The sequence below is a fragment of the Cibotium barometz genome, chromosome 27, assembly GCF_041138505.1.
Source record: "Cibotium barometz isolate CiBa-2024 chromosome 27, ASM4113850v1, whole genome shotgun sequence".
Lineage (NCBI taxonomy): Eukaryota > Viridiplantae > Streptophyta > Polypodiopsida > Cyatheales > Cibotiaceae > Cibotium > Cibotium barometz.
The window spans coordinates 45,159,172-45,164,076 of NC_141072.1; positions in this window are offsets into that span (position 1 = coordinate 45,159,172).

A 4,905-nucleotide genomic window follows, 5' to 3' on the forward strand; every position below is an offset into this window, starting at 1 on the left:
CGCGCGTGACAACGTGAAACAGCAGTTCACGCGAAAAAAAATAAAAAAGTTTAAAATTTAATTTCCACGTGAAGTCCGGTTCACGCGTAAGTAACAGCGTGAAACAACAGTTCACGTGAAAAAAAAAATTTAAAATTTAATTTCCACGATGTGAAGTCTGGTTCACGCGTGACGGCATGAAACAACAGTTCACACTAGAAAAAAAATCAAAATTTAATTTCCACGTAAAGTTCGGTTCACGCGTGACGGCATGAAAGAGCAATTCACGTGGAAAAGAAAATCAAAATTTAATTTCCACGTGAAGTCCGGTTCATGCGTGGACGACGTGAAACAGCAGTTCATGTGAAAAAGAAAATCAAAATTTAATTTCCACGTGAAGTCCGGTTCATGCGTGGACGGCGTGAAAGAGCAGTTCACGCGAAAAATAAAATCAAAATTTAATTTTCACGTGAAGTCAGGTTCACGCATGATGGCATGAAATAGCAATTCACATGGAAAAAAAACTCTAGGTCAAAACCTGCAAATTCACGGAATTCCATCACGGAATTACAATTCACAGAGTTCCATCTCACAGCTTAAGAAATTACACTTTCACATTTAAGCCTCATCATGGATTAAGCCAGATCCTACTATACAAAGGGACATCATCATCACAAGCCAATTACTTCAAATGATGAACGTCGCTTCAATGAATCAAATGAGGAACTGAGAATCACCATCTCATTATGATGATTAAGTCTACATTCCTCCGGATCCTTCTCTCTCTTCTCTCCCATTATTAACATCTCTTAGTGTCCCCACTGACAAAAATCACATGTAACTTTGTCAATGATTGCCAAAAACAAAGTGGGTCCAAAAAAAAAGAACCTCACACAAATATAAAAATGCAATCATTCATAAAACCCCCCCACCCCGTTAGGAATTCCCAATACACAACTAACTAACTTTTCTTATTTCCTCCAGAGGAACAAAGACCATTGAACGTCATTCAACATCAATGCCACATCGACAAGCTTGTTCATTCTCCCCACACAAAGGTCTTCAACGCGATCACGCGGACGCGATCGTCACCATCCCAAGAAGGGGGAACTATTAATCCAATTCTAGGATTAACAAGAGCTACCGCCATTATCTTACATTAAGGAGTCATGGTAGATACACCAAAGGGTCATACATTCAAGATATGAAGCAATAGTGTCCAAAGCTACAACTTGGATGGGCGCCCATAATGGTTTGATGGAGTATTTATGGTAATTCCCACTTCAAGAGCGTGTGGTAGCAAGTTAGGATGAAGTCCTAAGTGATGTACTTCATGGATATATTATGAGAGTAGTCATTGTAATAGCATTAGGTCTCTTATGAGCGTGTGGTAGCAAGTTAGAATGAAGTCCTAAGTGATGTACTTCATGGATATATTATGAGAGTAGTCATTGTAATAGCATTAGGTCTCTTATGAGCCTAAAGTGCTCGGCCGGCCATAGTTTAAGTGAGTGTGAACACTTATGGCCATGTATATAAGTGAATTTCTCTCATAATACAATATACTCTCCCATTGTGCAATTGAATCTTGCTCTTGCTAATCCTCTTGCTAATCTCTCTCCCTAATGCATGCTAGTGAGTGTGTGTGAGTGAAGTGAGGTGAGAGGAGGGACGAGGATCCATAGTGCAACGCGGCAATGTGACAATGCTCTCACAGGGAGACAAGGTGGAATTGCTTCTCAAGGAGTTGTGGAGCTTGGAGACCTCGAGGGTTACGAGATCAACCATTGGAAATATCCTCACACGACAGTTGCGGTTCACTAGGTAAGCTCTTTTTGGATGTGTTTCAAGGAGGGTTAGGGTGAGCCATAACAGGGTGATGATAATTCCACCAGAGGAGACCTCCTTGCCCCGAGCAACCTCCTCCTGGCCCACACTCGCACTCCACCCAGGCTCCAGTCTCTCACCTGCCATCCAACCCACTCCCCACACTGGGCCCACCAACACTCCCTCGAACCACCCGCACTCCATGCCAAAATCCTCTCGAGCACTAGCTTCCCCCCTCCAACCTCTTCTCCTGCCACCCTTCCCCTCTTTCCCCCTCACTGCAAACCACACCACCTCACGATCCCTCGCCACCTCCTTCCCCAATACCACCCTCCCCAATTTCCTCCCTCCATCTGGGATTGGGCCCACCACTACTCCGCCAGGACTTCCCTTCTACATCGGCATGCCCAAATCCACTCCTTGATGCCTTACTTGGCACCACCCCCTCTACCTCCAAAACTCCTCCACCGCAAACAATCCCAACCCTCCACCCTACCTTCACCCACCCCCTAGAAGAAGGTGAAATCCCTCCATAACCCCCACGAGAGTAAGATGAGGTGGATCCCCCCTGAATTTTCTCAACTAGCACGATCCCCTCAACCGCACTGAGTTTGAGCAGGCCATCTACATCATGCTCGATCGACAGCTCCAACAAGTGCCATTAACAAAGATTACAAACCACAGCGGCTCTACATCAATGCCAAGCAGGATGTCTGGAAGCAACATCACCCGCACTGACAATGCGACGGCTACATTCAGCCCAACCCAGCGCTCGGCCCCTCATGTTTAATCTTATGGGCGAGAAGTTGGTTTGGGTGGCATCCCTTTCTCCTAAAGCTGCACATCTGGGCCAAGTACTACAAAGCACCCTGCCATCTCCAAATCAACCTAGCCTACCTCCCCATCCAATGTTGTGGGCCTAGGACCTCTTCCACACCAAACAAAAGCATAACCCTAAGCTACAATTCAACTTTCCCTAGTTCAGTCCTCCTATGTCTTGAAGCCCATGCACAGAAGAAAGCATCCTTGCCCAAATGCATGCTTTCACGGCCAAGTATGATCAAATATTGAACCCCACCATCATTGCCACCATCTACTTTTTTAACCTCATCTTCACCACCCTCTTGGGGCGAAGTTCCCCACATGGCACCACTACCATGAAGAAGCCCAAGGCCTTGTCTTTGACATCAATAAAGGCCCTACCCTTAAGCAACTCTTTGGCTACTACGAGCATATCCAATGGATGCTCGCCTGACATCTATAAACCTTCAAAGATATAATGGAAACCGTCTTTTGGACAAGCTATAAAGCTTTCCATCGATCCCCCTAGTAGCCCAAATTGTGGTATAATTTTGTCTACATATACTCCCTCTGCTACCGCTGAGCTTTCTAGCTAGTTCCAAGAACGGACTTGAATTAAGGAGGGGATTATGTTAACCACAATGGTTAACATTATTCTAAGCGTGATTACGCTTCATTTAATTCATTTTTATGCAAAATCGTGCTAAGCCCTTCATGTAAAACGATATGGGATAAACCGGGCTTATGACATATGTAATGGTGACCCATGAGCAATAAAGCCTAGGTGTACATAGAGCTCGAGAACTAATTTTGGGCCCCCAATTGTTAAATGGGCAGCCAGCCATTGTAAAAAGAGAGCTCATGTATATCATTGACTTATGAAATATGAAAAGGATATACAATTCCATTATCACAATGGAGTCTTCTCCTTCTTCCCTCTTGCTCTCTTATGGCTATTGTGATGAGCTTGTGTGTTGATACACATGCTTGCTTGATTGTATGTGTGCGCTTGGAGGTGATACTCCCTACCTTCTTCCTTTTTCTCCTTTCTCTTAGTCTCTCTCTCTCTCTCCCTCTTGCACACATGTTTGCATTGAGATAGGAGTAAAGCTCTCCATATCTCCTTCTCTCATTGCTCCCTACCTAGCTCAAGGAAAGCTCCACTTGGGTGACAGAAGTGGTGGTGGAGTGAGCCCCTAGCGGCTTTGCATCGAGGAGTTAACCCTCTTTAGGGTTGGCTAAGTGCATGTTCACGAACCAACCTTGCATCTTCTCTCCCCTCTTCTCTTATTCTTCCTCTCATGCAAGGAGAATGCTCATTTAGGTGAAAAAAAGTGCTTATGCCTCTCTAGTGGTGGGGTTAATGTTAGAGAGCTTTTCTCTTTTTGCTACTTCTATACATGATGATGAAGCTTTTTTTATTTAATGGTTACATAGGAAGAAGCTCCCTTAACAAAACTCGATGTAGTGCCTAAATGAGTAATTGGTTATTGAGCTAAATATAATGAGATTATATTATATAGTGCAATAGCAAGTTGCTTACAAAGTAGCTTCTCCACGCTCATGCAATAGCACCCACAATAGCTTCTCCACGCTCATGCAATAGCACCCACAATAACATCAATACACATAAACCCTAAGTACTGGAAGAGAAGTGAAACCCTAATTGCTAATCTTCCTAAACCTTGCTCTGATATCACTCTTGCCTTTTAAGCTATGGTGGATCAAAGTTAATTAGGGCCATTAGATTAGCATGAATCTTAAGATAATAAATGAGATTAATACTTAGTCACATGAGCTAGATCATAAGCATACTGATAAAAGAAATGGTGGATAGTTTCATTGATATGAGAACCTCAATATATAGGCTTGAAGTATATTTCTTGTGACATAAGTGGTGATGTCACAACATCCTAAGATTCTCTCAATCATCCCATGTGACCAAAGTCAATATTATGGACTATATTTAATACTTGGCATCTTCTTCTCCCACTTGCATTTTGTGGACATTCTCAGTAACTCGTAGGCTGTTGCACTTTGACCTTTGCTAATGGTTTTTTCCCCATTAACCCCTAAGTCTATTGGACATACAAACATGAGTAAACACATGTATGGAGGGACACGTACAAACACGAGGTGGATATGCACACGAGAGACTCCAAAATACCCACCAACAATATTTACCATTTAACGCAGGTGGTTGGAAAGCCGTTCTTTTGGAGTTTGCATGATCTCGAGGGCCATGTGACTTTGGCATCAACACCGCGTGACTCATGTTTTTGACATCCATTTGCCTTG